Here is a 19231-nt window from a genome sequence, read left to right as displayed (position 1 = left end):
GCCCAAGATAACACAGCTAAAAAGTGGTAACCCTGGAAAACCCAAGCCTAAACTCCAAAGCTAAACTTTTTTTGTCTGTTTTTTGAGACGAAGTTTCGTTCTTGTTGCCCAGGCTGGAGTGCAGTGGCGCGGAGTTCACCGCAACCTCCGCCTCCCAGGTTCAAGCAATTTTCCTACCTCAGCCTCCCAAGTAGCTGGAATTACAGACATGTGCCACCACACCTGGCTAATTTTTGTATTTCTAAATTTATTTATTTATTTATTTATTTATTTATTTGAGATGGAGTCTCACTCTGTTGCCCAGGCTAGAGTCCAGTGGCGCAATCTCGGCTCATTGCACCCTCCGCCTCCCTGGTTCAAGCGATTCTCCTGAGTAGCTGGGATTACAGGCATGTGCCACCATGCCCAGCTAATTTTGGTATTTTTTTAGTAGACACGCCGTTTCACCATGTTGGTCAGCCTGGTCTCGAACTCCTGACCTCAGATGATCCGCCTGCCTTGGCCTCCCAAAGTGATGGGATTACAGGCATGTGCCACCATGCCCAGCTAATTTTGGTATTTTTTTAGTAGACACATGGTTTCACCATGTTGGTCAGCCTGGTCTCCAACTCCTGACCTCAGATGATCCGCCTGCCTTGGCCTCCCAAAGTGATGGGATTACAGGCATGAGCCACTGCACCCGGCCCTTCTATTTTTTTAGAGACGGGGTTTCACCATGTTGGCCAGGCTGGTCCTGAACACCTGAACTCAGGTGATCTGTCCACCTTGGCCTCCCAAAGTGCTGGGATTACAGGAGTGAGCCACCATGCCCAGCCTTTTGTGTGTGTGTGTGTGTGTGTGTGTGTGTGTGACAGGGTCTTGTTCTGTCACCCAGGCTAGAGTGCAGTGGCACAATCATGGTTCACTGCATCCTCAATCTCCTAGGCTCAAACAATCCTCCTACCTCAGCCTCCCAAGTAGCTGGGACTACACCACACCTGGCTATTTTTTCTAATTTTTTTGTAGAGACAGGATCACATAATGTTGCCCAGGCTGGTCTCAAACTCCTGGAGTTGATCCCCCTGCCTCAGCCACCCACTCAAAGTGCTGAGATTACAGGGATGAGCCACCATGCCTAAAACTAAACTCTTGGGAAGAATCTGAATAGGCTGAAGGGTGCGACTCCTTCTCCCTTCCAGCTCTGAGCCTGAGTCAATCAGAGCTTTCTCTCCCTGGTCAGTGATTGGTTCAGGAATGGGCACCTGACTCATAGCAGAGCAATGACTCTCAAGCCAAGCCTGGGACTTCTACAGAAATCATTGAAAAAAGAAGCTTCTAGGGGCTGGGGTGCAGTGGCTCATGCCTGTAATCCCAGCACTTTGGGAGGCTGAGGCGGGCAGATCACCTGAGGTTAGGAGTTTGAGACCAGCCTGGCCAATATGGTGAAACCCCGTCTTTACTAAAAATACAAAATTAGCTGGGTGTGGTGGCGTGCACCTGTAATCCCAGCTATTCAGGAGGCTTAGACAGGAGAATCGCTTGAACCTGGGAGGCGGAGGCTGCAGTGAGCCGAGATCATGCCACTGCACTCCAGCCTGAGGAACAGGAGCAAAACTTCATCTCAAAAAAAAAAAGTTAGCCAGGCGTGGTGGTACATGTAATCCCAGCTACTTGGTTGGGAGGCTGAAGCAGGAGAATCGCTCAAACCCAGGAGGCAGAGGTTGCAGTGAGCCAAGATTGTGCCATTGCACTCCAGCCTGGGCAACAAGAGTGAAACTCCATCTCAAAAAAAAGAAAAAAAGAAGCTTCTCTTCCTATCAGGTTACTGAGCTAGTGGGATATAAGCCTGGAGTAGCTCCATAATGGAGAACCAGCCTAAGAATGAAGCCAACACAGATGGGAACAGAGATGAGAGAAAAGATAGATTCCTGCTGATATTAAGCACCTTGAACCAGCCAACCAGCCATGCCTGAAGCTTTAAGCATAGACTTTTCAGCACACAAGCCAATACATTTGTTGGAACTATTGTGATAGAAAACCCAACTCAGGCCAGGCACAGTGGCTCACGCCTGTAATCCCAGCACTTTGAGAGACCAAGGCGGGTGAATCAGGAGGTCAGGAGATCAAGACCATCCTGACCAAAATGGTGAAACCCTGTCTCTACTAAAAATATGAAAAATTAATTGGGCATGTTGGTACTTGCCTATAATCCCAGCTACTCAGGATGCTGAGGCAGGAGAATTGCTTGAACCAGGGAGTCAGAGGTTGTAGTGAGCCCAGATTGCACCACTGCACTCCAGCCTGGCAACAGAGTGAGACTCCTTCTCAAAAAAAAAAAACAGAAAAAGAAAACCCAACCCAGGCCAGCTGAGGTGGCTCACACCTATAATCCTAGCAGTTTTGGTGCTCCACACGGGAGGATCACTTGAGTTTAAGAGTAGGAGGCCAGCCTGGGCAACATAGTGGGACGTTGTCTCTTAAAAAAAAAATTTTTTTTTTATTTAGTTGGACGTGGTGGTACTCACCTGTAGTCCCAGCTACTTGGGAGGCTGAGGCGGGAGGATCCCTTAAGCCTAGCAGGTTGAGGTTGCAATGAGCCATGACTGTGCCACTGTATTCCAGCCTGGACAACAGAGCAAGACCCTACCCAAAAAAAAAAAAAAAAAAAAAAAGAAAGAAAGAAAGGAAGAGAAAAACCCCACTGAAACTGGCTTAAATGATAATTGGAATCAATTGGCTCATTTAACCAAAATTTCCAGAGCTAGGGTTCAAGTGCAGTGCGATCAAGGCTCTGGCTCCATTCTTTAGCATATGCCTCTTGGACATGTGGCCATTTTCCTTGGCTGGTGTCTTGACTAGCTGCAGATTGGCTGTGGCACATCCATGCCTCAGATCTCTGGCCACGCCATGGAAAACAGAGAGCAGGCTGGGTGCAGTGGTTCACACCTGTAATCCCAGCACTTTGGGAAGCCGAGGTGGGCAGATCATAAGGTCAGGAGTTTGAGACCAGCCTGGCCAATATGGTGAAACCCCATCTCTACTAAAAATACAAAAATTAGCTGGGCATAGTGACGCGCGCCTGTAGTCTCAACTACTTGGAGACTGAGGCAGAAGAATCGCTTGAACCCGGGAGGCGGAGGTTGCAGTGAGCCGAGATCATGCCACTGCACTCCAGCCTGGATGACAGAGCGAGACAGAAAGAAAAGAGAAAGAGAGAGAAAGAAAGAGAGAGAGAAAGAGAGAGAAAGAAAGAGAGAGAGAAAGAGAGAGAAAGAAAGAGAGAAAGGAAGACAGGAAAGGAGGAAGGAAGGAAGGAAGAGAGAGCATCTCTTTCTCTCAATTCAGCAAACTAAAATCCTAGGCTTGCTCTGAATGGAAGAACTTGGATCATGGGAGGGTGAAATGGGGAATTATGATAATTGGCGTAGTCAAATCAGGGCTCATTCCCGGAGTTGCGAGAAGAACAAATGCTGACCAGGAGTGCCCACCACACTAATGAATTTCCTCTTCTCCTTCTTCAGCCAGTCCACTCGCATTTCCCTTTTTTTTTTTTTTTTTTTTTTTTTTGAGACGGAGTCTTGCTCTGTAGACCAGGCTGAAGTGCAGTGGCGTGATCTCAGCTCACTGCAAGCTCCGTCTCCCGGGTTCACGCCATTCTCCTGCCTTAGCTGGGACTACAGGTGCCCGCCACCACGCCCGGCTCATTTTTTATATTTTTAGTAGAGACGGGGTTTCACTGTGTTAGCCAGGATGATCTCAATCTCCTGACCTCGTGATCCGCCCGGCTCGGCTTCCCAAAGTGCTGGGATTACAGGCGTGAGCCACCGCGCCCAGCCCACTTGCATTTTCATTAGTCAGTATCCAGATTCCTGATAGTAACCCCATTTTCTGTTTTTTGTGGGTTTTTTTGTTTGTTTTGTTTTGTTTTTTGAGACCGAGTTTCGCTCTTGTTGCCCAGGCTGGAATGCAGTGGCTCGATCTTGGCTCACTGCAACCTCTGCCTCCGGAGTTCAAGCGATTCTCCTGCTTCAGCCTCCTAAGTGGCTGGGATTACGGGCACGCGTTACCACCCCCGGCTAATTTTGTATTTTTAGTAGAGACGGGGTTTCACCATGTTGGTCAGGCTGGTCTCAAACTCCTGACCTCAGGTTATTCTCCTGCCTCAGCCTCCCAGAGTGCTGGGATTAAGTAACCCCATTTTGAAATGGTTTCCATTTAGCTTTTTTGATAGTTCCAAACTTTCATATTTTCAGTCTTCATTAAATCAATTAATAAACTGATCATTCTGCTTGGGATTTACATAATATCTTTCTTCCAGAGCTTTAATTATATTTCATAAACAAATTTCAACGACCTTCATCATTTTTCCTCCCTAGAGCATAATGTGTAACTATAAAAATAGCATCTGTGGCTGGGCGCGGTGGCTCACGCCTATAATCCCAGCACTTTGGGAGGCCGAGGAGGGTGGATCACAAGGTCAGGAGTTTGAGACCATCCTGGCCAAGATGGTGAAACCCCGTCTCTACTAAAAATACCAAAAAATTAGCCGGGCGTGGTGGCGGGCACCTGTAATCCCAGCTACTCAGGAGGATGAGGCAGAGAATTGCTTGAACCTGGGAGGCAGAGGTTGCAGTGAGCTGAGATCGTGCCACTGCACTCCAGCCTGGGCAACAGAGCAAGACTCTGTCTCAAAAAAAAAAAAAAAAAAAAGATAGCATCCACTCAATATCTAGTCTCTGATCTTATGGCACATTTCTGTTCCATTAATCTTTAGGTTTTTTCCCAAAGTGGTGAAGATTCCAAACAAAATGGGCCATTTAAAAAACGTTTTCAGGCTGGTCGCCGTGGCTTACGCCTATAATCCCAGCACTTTGGGGGGCCGAGGTGGCTGGATCACAAGGTCAGGAGTTTGAGACCAGCCTGGCCAACATTATGAAAACCTGTCTCTACTAAAGACACAACAAATTACCTGGGCGTGGTGGTGCATGCCTGTAATCCCAGCTACTCGGGAGGCTGAAGCAGGAGAATCACTTGAACCTGGGAGGCAGAAGTTGCAGTGAGCTGAGATCACACCATTGCACTCTAGCCTGGGTGACAGGGTGAGACTCTGTCTCAAAAGAAAAAAAAAATGTTTTTGGCTGGGCACAGTGGCTCATGCCTGTAATCCCAATCCCAGCACTTTGGGAGGCCTACCGAGGTGGATGGATCACTTGAGGTCAGGAGTTTGAGACCAGCCTGGCCAACATGGCGAAACCCCGTCGCTACTAAAAATACAAAAATTAGCCAGGCGTGGTGGTGCACACCTGTAGTCCCAGCTACTCGGGAGGCTGAGGCAGGAGAATCCCATGAACACGGGAGGCAGAGGTTGCAGTAAGCCAAGATCACGCCACTGCACTCCAGCCTGGACAACAGAGCAAGACTCCGTCTCAAAAAAAAAGAAAAAGTTTTCTTCAGATTGTCAAATTCTGACTTGAAATAGTTATCATAAGCTGAGCCTGGTGGTTCACACCTGTAATCCCAGCACTTTGGGAGACTGAGGTGGGAGAATCGCTTGGGTCCAGTAGCGAGACCTTGTCTCAAAAACAAATCAAACAAACAAAACACAAAAACACAACAACAAAAAGCAAACAACACCCCCCCCCCCACCCAAAGAAAAAGAAATGGTAACTACATGGACTAAACATTTCACATGCATTGTTTTAGTAAACAGACACAACCTTGGCTTCAGGTCTTTTTTGTTTTCTGTCACCCAGGCTGGAGTGCAGTGGTGAGATCTCGGCTCACTGCAACCTCCACCTCCCAGGTTCAAGTGATTCTCCTGCCTCAGCCTCCAGAGTAGCTGGAATTACAGGTGCAGGCCACCATGCCCGGCTAACTTTTGTATTTTTAGTAGAGACACAGTTTTACCATGTTGGCCAGGCTGGTCTTGAACTCCTGGCCTCAAGTGATCTGCCAGCCTCAGCCTCCCAAAGTGCTAAGATTACAGGCATGAGCCACGGCACCCGGTCTTGGCTTGTTTCTTGACAGATCGTTGCAACAGGGTAGGACAGGCACACTTATCACTGTTTAACAGATGAGCAAAGTAAACTGAGGTGCAGAGAGGGGCAATAGCTGGTGGCCCAGCTGATAGGCTGAGATTTTCACATGTCAGTCAGAGCCAGGGACCAACATCTATCCACTATTCTCTGCTGTCCTCTCTCAGAGCGCCCCTTCTTTGGAAATGTGCATAGCACCTTTCTACAAGAGACTCTTAGTGTGTTCTGAGAAAGCCGTAGCTCCTCACCTGCCTCAGAAGGGCACGGTGCTTGCTTCTTCAGAAAATTTACAGACAAGTTTCACACGCTTAAAACTTTCAGCTTGGCTTGAGAGTTAAAACATAACCACTCCAAACTGTAATACAAAGAAGTCTGCTCAAAAGAGTAGCATTTGACCAGCCTGGGCAACATAGGGAAACCCCACCTCTACAAAAAAAAAAAAAAAAAAGTACAAAAATTAGCCAGACGTGGTGGCACATGCCTGTAATCTCAGCTACTCAGGAGGCTAAGGCAGGAGAATTGCTTGAACCCAGGAGGCGGAGTTTGCAGTGAGCTCACATCGCATCACTGCACTCCAGCCTGGGTGACAGAGCAATACTCCATCTCGAAGAAAAAGAAAAAAAAAAAAATACATGCACAGAAAAAAAGTTCAATCAGTGCATAAGGACATAGGCAACAAGTCTCCCTCCTACTGTTTCTCCTGATCTGCAGATCCCCTCCCTAATGGCAATCACTGTTACAGTGTAACAGAGATTCTGACATAATCTTATTGTATGTATTTCCTTCACCCCCACACATGCAAACAGTAACTCCCTCCACACACTACCTCATGCTTATATCATTAACGGTGTAACTCTTGGAGATTGTTGCACACCCACCAAAAGAGAACTGCCTTATTCTGTTTGTTTGTTTGTTTGTTTTGAGACGGAGTCTCTGCCGCTCAGGCTGGAGTGCAGTGGCACGATCTCGGCTCACTGCAGCCTACGCCTCCCAGGTTCAAGCAATTCTCCTGCCTCAGGCTCCCGAGCAGCTGGCATTACAGGCATGCACCACCATGCCCAGCTAATTCTTTTGTATTTTTAGTAGAGACTGGGTTTCACCATATTGGCCAGGCTGGTCTTGAACTCTTGACCTCAGGTGATCCACCCGCCTCGGCCTCCCAAAGTGCTAGGATTACAGGCGTCAGCCACCACGCCCAGGCTCTTTTTTTTTTTTTTGAGTCAGAGTCTTGCTCTGTTGCCCAGGCTGGAGTGCAGTGGCACAATCTCAGCTCACTGCAACCTCCGCGTTCCAGGTTCAAATGATTGTCCTGCCTCAGCCTCCCGAGTAGCTGGGACTACAGGCATGCACCACCATGCCCAGATAACGTTTGTATTTTTAGGAGAGATGCGGTTTCACCATGTTGACCAGGCTGGTCTTGAACTCCTGACCTCAGGTGACCCACTGCACCTGGCCCCAATTTTTTTTTTTTTCTCAGACGGAGTCTCACTCTGTTGCCTAGGCTGGAGTGCAGTGGTGTGATCTTGGCTCACTGCAACCTCTACCTCCCAGGTTCAGCGATTCTCCTGCCTCAGCCTCCCGAGTAGCTGGGATTACAGGCATGTGCCGCCATGCCCAGCTACTTTTTTGTATTTTTAGTGGAGATGGGGTTTCACCATGTTGGCCAGGCTGGTCTCAAACTCCTGACCTCAAGTGATCCACCCACCTTGGCCTCCCAAAGTGCTGGGATTACAGGCGTGAGCCACCACTCCCGGCCCCTAATTTGTGTATTTTTAGTGGAGATGGGGTTTCACCATGTTGGCCAGGCTGGTCTCAAACTCCTGACCTCAAGTGATCCACCCACCTTGGCCTCCCAAAGTGCTGGGATTACAGGCGTGAGCCACCACTCCCGGCCCCTAATTTGTGTATTTTTAGTAGAGATGGGGTTTCACCATGTTGGCCAGGCTGGTCTCAAACTCCTGACCTCAAGTGATCCACCCACCTTGGCCTCCCAAAGTGCTGGGATTACAGGTGTGAGCCACCACCCCCGTCCCCTGATTTTTGTATTTTTAGTAGAGATGGGGTTTCGCCACATTGGCCAGGCTGGTCTCGAACTTCTGACCTCAGGTGATCCACCCACCTCGGTCTCCCAAAGTGCTGGGATTACAGGCGTGAGCCCCTGTACCCAACCTCATTCTTAAAGCCTTCCTATATTTAACCAGTCCCCAGCAGATGACGTACATTATACCCTGCATTCTGTTTCTCATATATGTTCTTGCGCAAATTTAACCGCAGGGTAAGTTTCTAGAAGGGAAATTCCATAGTCTAGACTAAAGGTTACTGGTAGGCCAGGTATCTCAACCTATATTTGATTCTCAGATTCAAAGGTAGGATTTAAAGAACAAAACTGCTTCATGTTCAGTGGGGTTTCACATGCCAGCTGCAGGTGAGAGCTCTGGAGATTTGCATGCTGTCAGCCAACACCCTAGCCACCTGGAGAGGTCCTCTGTTGAATTAACTGCCCAGCGTCTGTCCACCCTGCGGACCACCCACAGCAGTGTTGCCTTCAAAAACTTGCCTGCTGGTCGGGCACAGCAGCTCATGCCTGTAATCCCAGCACTTTGGGAGGCCGAGGCAGGCGGATCACATGAGATCAGGAGTTCAAGACTAGCCTGGCCAACATGGTGAAACCCTGTCTCTACTAAAAATACAAAAATTAGCAGGGCATGGTGGTACATGCCTGTAGTCCCAGCTACTTGGGAGGCTGAGGCAGGAGAATCCCTTGAACGTGGGAGGCAGAGGTTGCAGTGCACCGAGATGACGCCACTGTACTCCAGCCTGGGTGACAGAGCGAGAATCCACCTCAAAAAACAAACAGGCCGGGCGCGGTGGCTCACGCCTGTAATCCCAGAACTTTGGGAGGCCGAGGCAGGTGGATCACGAGGTCAGATCGAGACCATCCTGGCTAACACAGTGAAACCCCGTCTCTATAAAAATACAAAAAATTAGCCGGGTGTGGTGGCAGGCGCCTGTAGTCCCAGCTACTCGGGAGGCTAAGGCAGGAGAATGGCATGAACCCGGGAGGCGGAGTTTGCAGTGAGCCAAGATCGCGCCACTGCACTCCAGCCTGGGCGATAGAGCGAGACTCCGTCTCAAAAACAAACAAACAAACAAAAAACTTGCCTGTTAATTCTCATTTCTGAGATCCTGGAGCTACCTTGGGTGGTGGCCTGTCCAAGCCTGGCCTTTGTTTTGTTTTGTTTATTTGTTTTGAGACAGTCTTGTTCTCTTACCCAGGCTGGAGTGCAGCGGCGTGATCATGGCTCACTGCAGCCTCAAACTCCTGGGCTCAAGCGATCCTCCCACCTCAGCCTCCCAAGTCTTTGGGATTATAGGCGTGAGCGACCGTGCTGGCTTGCCTTTGGTTCTCTGAACTACTCCAGTTCTTTCCACTAAATCCACCCCCCTCTTTTTTCCCCTTTGGTTAATCAGAATCCATATCTTTTGCTCCAGATCAAAGAACCCTACCCGATGATCCCTTCTCCATTCACAAAATCAATAACATACTCAAAATCAATAAACAGCTGACCGAGCACAGTGGCTCACGCCTGTAATCCCAGCACTTTCGGAGGCAGAGGTGGGCGGATCACAAGGTCAGGAGTTCGAGTCCAGACTGACCAACATGGTGAAACCCCGTCTCTACTTAAAAAATACAAAAATTAGCTGGGCGTGGTGGTGTGCACCTGTAATCCCAGCTACTTGGGAGGCTGAGGCAGGAGAATTGCTTGAACCCGGGAGCCCGAGATTGCAGTGAGCTGATATCATGCGACTGCACTCCAGCCTGGGTGACAGAACGAGACTCCGTCTCAAAAAAAAAAAGAATGTGGCCGGGCGCGGTGGCTCACGCCTGTAATCCCAGCACTTTGGGAGGCCGAGGCAGGTGGATCACCAGGTCAGGAGTTCGAGACCAGCCTGGCCAATTTGGTGAAACCCCGTCTCTCCTAAAAAATACAAAAATTAGCCAGGCATGGTGATGGGCGCCTGTCCCAGGCTGTTTTTATGTTATGTGGGGATGAGGCACTGACCCTGTGGGCCGGGATCTCTCTGGGGACGCTTCCCTTGCTTTGTGTCTACACTCCTTAAGGCAAACTACTTGGGAGGCTGAGGCAGGAGAATCACTTAAACCCGGGAGGCGGAGGTTGCAGTGAGCTGAGATCGCGCCACTGCACTCCAGCCTGGGCGACAGAGCAAGAATCCATCTCAAAAAAAAAAAAAAAAAAAGTAACAAGACTCTTAACAGCTGTGGAGATCTGTGCCTATTCTGAGTGCTTCTCCACTGCTTCCTGATACTGATTTAGCTCTGTGTATATATTTGTTGAAGTAATGCTTAGATCTTAGTTGTATTCATCCAGTGCCCTCCCAATCATGTTTTGTGTGGAATAGCAAATCACTTTCTGCTTGTATTCCAAAAATGTTGCAGAAAGACTTGCCACCCTGCTGGGGACTGTCCCTGCCCCCTGACCACTTCTGGCCTGCCTTACACTCGATTATTTTGGGCAAAAAGTGCAAATCAAGACTGAGATGTCAGGCCAGGTGCAGTGGCTCACGCCTGTAATCCCAACACTTTGGGAGCCGATGGATCACTCAAGCCCAGGAGTTCAAGACCAGTCTGAGTAACATGGCGAAAAAAACCTGTCTTTACAAAAAGTAAAATAATTAGTGAGGCGTGATGGCATGCGCACACCTGTAGTCTCAGCTTCTCGGGATAGTCACAGCTACTTGGGAGGCTGAGGTGGGAGGATCACCTGAGGCCAGGGACACAGGTACATCAAGGCTGCAGTGGGCTGTGATCACACCACTGCACTCCAGCCTGAGTAACAGAGTAATACCCTGTTTCAAAAAAAAAGAAAGAAAGAAAGAAAGAAAAAACAAAGAAAAAAAACAAAAAGGAAAAGGAAAAAGAAAGAGAGAGAGAGAGAGATAATCCAGGACTTTTTTTGAAGGGAGAGGGAAACAGGACTGTCTGACACGTGGGAAAATTGCTTGAATTCTCCAGCCTTCCCATTTGGATGCTTTTCTCTTTGCGTGAACACAGCCATAAGCTGGCTCGTTATAGAGGCATAGGCAGTGGTTGAAAATACAGGTCCTAGCAACAAGGAAGTCTGGGTTTGAATCCAGACTCAGCCACTTTCCAGCTGTGTGACCTGGGAGAAGTCACTGTTCCTCTCTGAGCCTGGAGCTACCTGCATCACTACCCTGAACTGATGAATGGAAAGCACTTGGTACAAAATCCAGCACATACTTGGCACACATAACTCACAGCTCGGTGTAATTAGAAGAATGCCAGGAGGACTGGCCTGCACGCTGGAAGGGGCTCTAGACAAGGCTGACCATCAGGAGCCACTGGTTGGTCCAGAGATCTCGGAACAGACTGGTTCTCCCCGCCGCTTCTGCCTCCCACTCACCTCCACTCGTTCATGCAACTGTAGTTTTCTTAGCCCCTGAAACTGGGTTGGGGCTGCCGCAGGGGCCATCAGGCTGTGAGGGAGGCTGACGCAGACACAGTAGGTAAGAGGCCAAGATGTACAGTCCTGAAAGAGGGCAGGAGGCTGGTGACTCAGTGGGTGAGAAAATGCAAAGGCTGGGGCTATCTTAGCCCAGAAAAGGACAAATTTTTTTTCCCCAAATTATTTTCCTTCTTTTGTCTCTCCCCTCCCTCTCTCGCTCCTTCCTGCTTTTCTTCCTTTCCCTCCATTACTTTCTTTAATCCAAAGGAAATTTAAGTGGAGGACATAAAAGCATATGCTGTTATTAATTTTTGCAAATGTCCTTAACTGAGAGGCACCGAGCAGAAAGAAGAACACAATTGCATCGCCATTATCTTCATCTGGGCCACCAGATACCAGCCACCCACTCTCTCAGACAATGGCAGAAAGGACAAGCCAGCCCCCACGGACCCGGCCCTGCCAGCTTACCTGTTGGCACACCTCCCCTGAGCACTGCAGCCTCACCAACTGTCTGGGGTCCCTGAGACTGCCTGCTCACACTCACCTCTGAGCCTTCCTGTCTGCTATTCCCTCTGCCTGGAACATCCTCTCCACTCCCGCTTAGACCCCCTCTAGCAGCTGTCCTGGCTGACTGCTAATTGGCTTTAGGATTCAGGGAGGCATCCTGCCTTGGGTGCCTTCTTTGATGGCCACAGATCAAGTTAGGGGTCTTCTCTGGCTGCTTATCCTCATAGCACCTGCTCCCGGATGTGACAGACAGCTTCAGTTTTGTCACCCTGTGGTCCAGCAGCTTTCTGAGGGAGGGCTGGGACCAGCTCTCATTTACCTGTGTCCCTCACCCCTGCAAGGTTCTGGCCACAGCAAGCAATGCCTAAGCACATATTTGTGGAGTAAAGGTATAAAAGACAAGGCATCCCAGATGGGCGTGGTGGCTCAATCCTAGCACTTGGAGAGTCTGAGACGGGAGGATCACCTGAGGGCAAGAGTTTCAGATCAGCCTGGGCAACCCAGTGAGACCCCATCTCTACAAAAAAAAACCATATTTTTGTTTGTTTGTTTGTTGTTTTTTAATTAGCCAGGCGTATTGGTGTGCACCTGTAATCTCAGCTACTTGAGAGGCTGAGGTGGGAGGATCAGTTAAGCCCAGGAAGTTGAGGCTGCAGTGAGTTATCATCCCACCACTGCACTTCAGCCTGGGCAATGGAGCAACACCCTGTCTCAAAAAAAAAAAAAAAAAAAAAAAAAAAAAGGCAAGACATCCCTGGAGGAAGCCACTCTGTAGACCACAGGCTAACAGAGCATGGTTGAACAGGGAGGAGTTGGGAGCTGCACCCAGCACCTCACACAATGTTATCATGGAGCTGGGGACAGAGCAGGTTCCAGAGCTGGGTTTGAGTCCCAGCTCCTCCGATGATGATATGACACCCCAGACATGTGCAGGGGTGTCCTCTAAGCCTCAGCTTCCTCACTGCAATTTGGGGCTCTGTCTCTTTCTGGCAGGGAGTTATTGGGAAGACCAAATGAGATCATGTCCCCCTCCCAAACCCTGCAAGGCCTTTGCGTCACAGTTAGAATGAAGTCTACATATAGCCCTGTCCACTCGCAGCCTGCCTCCCTTCCCCATTCGCACACGGAGCCCCCTCCAACCTCCCCCCCACACATACTGAGCCCTGTGCTCTTTCCTCTGCCCAAATGGCCCTTCCCTCAGACATCTAGATGTCCATCCTCCTTCCCTCAGTCTGCCTCTCGGAGCAGTCTTCCTGACCACTACAACGATGCCTCCCCAACCCCGGCCTGCGTCACTCCCCACGCCCACCCTGCTTTGCAGCATCGCTCCCTGGCTGACATTACATCATGCATTTATTTCTTTGCTTATTGTCTCCCTCCCCTCCATGAGGGCAGGAACCTTCATCTGTCTTGTTGACAGTAGCATCCCTAGAACCTAGCTCAGGCCTGACTCACAGTGTGTGCTCAGTCCACATTTGGGAAACCAATGGAGAGATGAATGGCACAGAGATGCGCTCAGGAACCCAGTTCCCTGACCTCCCATCCAGGCTGCACCCCTCAGGAGTCTAGGTTCCTGCTGATTGGTAGAGTTCAGGACCCAGGGCTGGAAAGTGTCCACCCACAGGGCAGATGGGCCAAGGCCATGTGCTCAAGGTGTGCAGGGCTAGGAGAGGGGGTCAGCCCCAGCTCCCATATGAGGGGCATGTGCCTCGCCTTGCCCCTGCTTTGGCTAGAGGGTACCCTGTTCACCAGAGATGAGCCTAGGCTCTCCCCGGGCCTGGCTCTGGCTTTACCCCAGAGCCCTCCAACTCGCAGACCTCCAGGCAAGGAGGGCTGGGGACCCACCTGTCCCAGCCATTTGCCTTTTCTCCAGTAACAGAGCCCAGAGGGGTCCCTGCCTCGGCCCAAAATCACACAGCAGATTGGGGTAGAGCTGGAGAGGACCTGAGACTCCTGTGCCAGCCTGGGCATCCCCTCCACTGCCAGGGAAGGACTGCATCCAAGTCGCATCCGTACCCAGGCCGAGGTGTCCGAGGCCCAGGCTGAAATCCGGTTGCTGCTGCAGAGACCAAGTTTCCAAGGCCTTGTCAAGTGGGCTGTGCCAGATGATCCCCAGGCCTGTCATTGGCTGCTGTTCGGCTCGGACACACCAAACCTCACCAAGCACTTCCATTTCTGAGGGAATAGAGGTTGTGGCTTCCGTCAAGCACCCATTTACCCCACCCTCCTCCTCCTCTTCCTGCAAACTTGAGTCACAGCTGCCCTGCTGGGCTCAGGCCCCAGGGATGTCTGAGTCAGCCTGGCTGGGGTTCCAGTCCTGACACCGCCCTTACCAGCTGGGAGACTCCGGGAACCTCCAACCCTGCTGAGCCTCCACTTCGACATCCGTGAAACAGCCATGAATAAGCAGGTCTCAAAGGTCGACTCCTGTATGCAGGGACACAGCATGCAGTAGGTGCCCAATCATAACAGCAGCACCCACCTGGAGCCCCTTATAGCAGCCCTTCTCCTCTGCACTTCCACATGGCATCTCATTTAACCTTCACCACAACCCAACTAGGAAGGCACCATCATTATCCCATTTTACTGATGAAGAAACTGAGGCCCAGGAAGGTGAATTTACCAGCCAGCTCACAAATGGACTAGTAGATGGCAGTTTGTGGATTGGAGCCCAGAGGCTGTGCTCCTGCCCACACCCTCTCAAATGAGGGCTATAAAATAACACTCTAAGAGCTCTTCCTACGTGCCTGGCAGTGTACTAAGAATTTGAGTCTTCAGTACGTTCAATCTTCACAACAGCCCTATGAGGTGGGGGTTATGAGGAGCCACCATTTTACAGATGGGTAAGCCAAGACACAGAGAGAGGATGTGGCTTGCCACAGACCACATGGCTGGTGAGCATAGGAGCCAAGATTCCAACCCGTTTCCCATCCTGGCCAAGAATAACACTCCTGCTTCTTCATTTCTCCGAAAGAAGCCATGCTGTCTCCATCCCTGGCTGTGACTTGGGCTGCTTGTCCCTTCTCTGCCCACCCACCCACCCCCAGGGCTGTGCTGGGGAGAGAAGGTGGTTCCTGGAGCCCTCTAGCCTCTGAAAAGCATGGCAGTGGCGCAACGTAGAGGATGGGCTTAAAGCCAAAGAAACACAGCTTCTTTTGTTGTTGTTGTTGTTGTTTGGGTTTTTGTTTTTGTTTTGTTTTGAGACAGAGTCTCACTCTGTCCCGAGAGTGCAGTGGTGTGATCCTGGCTCTCTGCAAGCTCTGCCTCCTGGGTTCACGCCATTCTCCTGCCTCAGCCTCCCGAGTAGCTGAGACTACAGGCACCTGCCACCAAGCTCAGCTAATTTTTTGTATTTTTAGTAGAGACAGGGTTTCACCATGTTAGCCAGGATGGTCTCGATCTCCTGACCTCATGATCCACCCACCTCGGCCTCCCAAAGTGCTGGGATTACAGGCATGAGCCACCGTGCCCAGTCTTTTTTTTTTTTTTTTTTTTTAAGACGGAGTCTTGCTCCGTTGCCCAGGCTGGATGCAGTGGCACGATCTCGGCTCACTGCAACCTCCACCTCCTGGGTTCAAGCAATTCTCCTGCCTCAGCCTCCCGAGTAGCTTGGATTACAGGCGTGTGCCACCACGCCTGGCTAATTTTTGTATGTTTAGGGTTTTGCCATCTTGGCCAGGCCAGTCTCGAACTCCTGACTTCAGGTGATCCGCTCACCTCGGCCTCCCAAAGTGCTGAGATTACAGGCGTGAGCCACCATGCCTGGCCAAGAAACATGGGTTCTAATCCCAATGCCCCCGCTTCCTAGCTATGGGACCTTGATTGAGTCCTGTACCATGCCTCAGTTTCCCCACTTATAAAAAGAGGTTACTAAAAAGGATGCTTCACTCAAGGGTGTGAAGACCCAGTGAATGAAGTGTTAATAAGAGCTCCACGTATAGCGATGCTGCTGTTCAGCTGCTCCAGGCTGGACTCCCTTGACTTGCTGGGAGTTACAATGAGGAAGGAAGGACCATTAAACCTGTAGGTCTTTCCAGAGATAGTGCGTTTCCTAAAACCAAATCCTGCCCTTGCTCCAAAACTGTCAGTGGTGGTTTCCCATGACCATGCCACAGTCCCAGGGTCTCCCCTGGCCTTCAAGGCTGGCACAGTCTGACCCTGCCAACGTCCCTAGTGCCACCATCTGTCAGCCCCTCCATGCTCCTGCTCCTGGTCTGCACATGCTGTTCTCTTTGCCAAGAATGCCATTTCCCCAGCCCCCTGGTCCCGATGGGGAACACCTCCTCATCCTTCAAAGCCAAGCTGGAAGGGAACATCTTTGGAGATGCCGCTTGACCTCCCAGGCAGAAGGGGTCATTCTCCCTGGAGATGTGGTCACGTCATTAACCACACTGGGTGAGAATCATCAGAAGCTGTTCCTGCCTCTTCCATCAAGCAAGGGGCTCTGGAGGCCAGAAAACGCCTATGAATCATGCCCACACCCCCAGAGCCCAGCATGGGGCGGGCTCAGGTTAGGTCAATCGTGTTTGAAGACTGAATAAATGAATGTCTTCATTTGCTACCCTCAGAAGCCCAGTCCGGAAAAAAATTCCAGTGCAAGGTTTTTGGCTTGAATGAGATCCCAAGAATCACCTTTAGGTTGTCAGGAAAATGATACAGGGAAGGGAAGGAGCCAACAAAGGGTATGGGAATGAGCACATAACACCATGGACAGCTGGGGAACCTTGGGCGATGATGCAGAACTGTTTATCACTAACTCTCACCAGGTCAGTCGTGCATCAAGGCTACTCGGGGGATAGCACTTTACAGCCTACTCTAGCACTACGGTGGCCTTCTGGGGCAGGGGGCCAGCAGGCTGCAGCTGCTGGATGAAGCCCCCAGGCAGAGTCGCTGGTCCTCAGGTGCTCAAGCTTAGCTGGAAGCCTTCAGGTTGCTGTGCAATGGAATAGTGAGTACCCAGAGGATATGTGCATGTGTTACAGTGAGTGAGTGAATGAACGAATGAATGGAGAATCAAGAAAAGAGCCGCGTATCTTCAGTCATTGAGCAGACACAGGCCTTCTGCTGTGTGGCCCTGGACGAGCCAACATGCCTCTCTGACCCTGGTTTCCTCTTCTATAAAGCAGGAATGCTAGCCCAGCCTCCCAGGAGATAAAGGGTGGGAGGTCCCCAGAGAGTGAGAAGGGTTCCACCTGGGCTCCCAGACTCAATCTCAGCTCCAGGAAGCAGGACATGGCCCCAGTGAGGGTTCTCTGTGGGTGAAGAAGCCACAGAAGGCAGGCACAGTGCCCCGGTTGGAACCACAGGGGCCCCGAAGCAACCACATCATGGCCACCACAGCCTCCACCATCCCACAGCAATTTCCGCTGCTGCCTCTCCCAGGGCAAGATCTCCCACCAGTGGCTGGCTGTCCCCTCTGCCAGCACCTGCCCCGGGTGGGCCCTGCAGCATGGCCATGGCTGCTGCAAGGCAGGCTGGCAGCTGCTCCTGTGTGCAGCAGCGTGTCTGCTTTGAAAAGCCACAGAGACTCCTGTGGTTAGGGGCTCATGTTACAGTAGCACACGTTCGAATCCCAGTTCTACTACTTGTGACTGTGGGAAAGTAATTTCACCCCAGTCCTCTCTGGTCTCATTGATCAAATGGAACTAACATTCTATTGTCCCCGCTGGTGGTCTCAACTCCAGCAGTTTGTGAGATGGTTGCCTTCACTGTTTTCCCTACTGCAGAACCCATAAGGACACAGTTATCTTGCCTCCTGCCCCAACCCCAGGGTCTTGAACACAGTAAGTGCTCGATAAATGCTTGGTAAATACATGAATTATTGTCTGACCCGCCTTGCTCTTCCAGTCCAAACTTAAATGTCGCCTCCTCCAGGCAGCTTTCCCTGATTCCTTTCCTGAGTTCCCAGAATCTCTTCCAACTCCTTTAACCTCTTTCCTGCAGCTGCCTGGCCTACTGGGTGTGGCTGCCAGTTATCGGACCCCGCACCCTCCACCTACCTTTCCCCAGGTTTGCGCGGGGCCTGCCGGCCTGCCCGCCCCGAGGGAATGAAGGGCTGGAAGGAAGGGGAGGGAGAAAGGAGGCGGCGCAGATACCTCCAGAAGGGGAGGCGGCGGGGGATTCTCGAAGCCCCGGCCAAGACCCGCAGCCTCAGCAAGCCAAGATGCGAGCAGGGGCCCGGCCGGAAGGAGGCGGGGGAGGGGCGGCCAGGGAGCTGGACGCCAGCGGGCGGACGGGCGGGGGCGGCGGGGGTGGCGGGAGGGTTGGGGGCGGGGGCCTGGTATTTCCTGAGGCCCTTCAGGAAATGCTCTGGGCCGCCCCTGGGCGGGATCGGCGGTGGGATGGGCCTGGGAGGGATCCACAGGCTCCTTCCCTGCGCTGCCCTGGACTCTCTGGCGCGCTGTCTCTGCGGGCCCTCTTCCCCGTCGAGGAGGCGCTGCTCAAGCCCCATTTCACGGAGGAAGAAACCAAGACTCAGAGAGGGCCACCGGGGTCACAGTCTCTCTCTCCTGCACAGTTCTGCGGCTGCGCCAGCGCCGGCCCGCTCCCTCCACGTCCCCGGCCCCTGTCAGGGCTGCGGCAGCCGCAGAAACCCCGGGCCGGGCTCCCTATGGCAGGGCCAGGGCGGAGGACTGGGAGACGGGGCGGGAAGGCGAGGCGGGGCCCGGCGTATCCCACGCACAGACCGCGCAGCGCGCACAGCCCCGGCCCTCAGGGAGAGCAGTGCTGGCTGCCCTGCCCGGGATCGTCCTCCCCTGCCTCGGCCCGGACACGGCCAGGCAGGACCCCGCGACACGTCAGACGCCCCACCTCACACTCGGGACCCTGAGACACTCACTGTTCACCTAACGACTCGCTCCCTCCTCCGCTGACGGAGGAGTCAGTCCATCGGGACTGGATGGGCTCCGTGTGCTCGAGTTCAAATCCTGCCTCACCACCCGCTGGCTGGCGCTTTTCTTGTCTAAGAAGAGCACCGCAGTTCCCTCTGTGTGGTGGGGATAACAGCACAGCCTGCCTCAGAAAGTTGCAGTGAGAACTAAATGCGTTCTGCTGGGCGCGGTGGCTCAGGCCTTAATCCTAGCACTTTGGGAGGCCGGGCCTGAGGACGGCTTGAGGTCAGGAGTTTGAGACTAGCCTGGTCAACATTGTGAGACCCCCCCCCCCCGTCTCTACAAATTTGTTTTTTTGGGGGTTTTTTTTTTGTTTTTTTAGCCGGAGCCTCGC

General features: G+C 51.7%; 1 protein-coding gene across 1 annotated transcript in view; it reads right to left on the bottom strand.

Annotated features, from left to right (window-relative positions):
• The window catches only part of EPN2 (epsin 2), a 119975-nt gene extending 100937 nt beyond the window's left edge, over positions 1–19038 (bottom strand). Inside the window, exons 1-2 of the mRNA XM_063798910.1 lie at positions 18846–19038; positions 11459–11584 (exon numbers count right to left, since the gene is read on the bottom strand). The gene's annotated coding sequence lies outside the window, so the exon portion shown is untranslated. The remainder of the gene's footprint in view (positions 1–11458; positions 11585–18845) is intronic.
• Between the last annotated feature and the right edge of the window lie 193 nt (positions 19039–19231).

This window comes from Pan troglodytes, chromosome 19 (genome assembly GCF_028858775.2).
Source record: "Pan troglodytes isolate AG18354 chromosome 19, NHGRI_mPanTro3-v2.0_pri, whole genome shotgun sequence".
Classification (NCBI taxonomy): Eukaryota; Metazoa; Chordata; class Mammalia; order Primates; family Hominidae; genus Pan; species Pan troglodytes.
The sequence above is the reverse complement of the archived record's forward strand: the minus strand, read 5'-3'. Positions and strand labels throughout refer to the sequence as shown.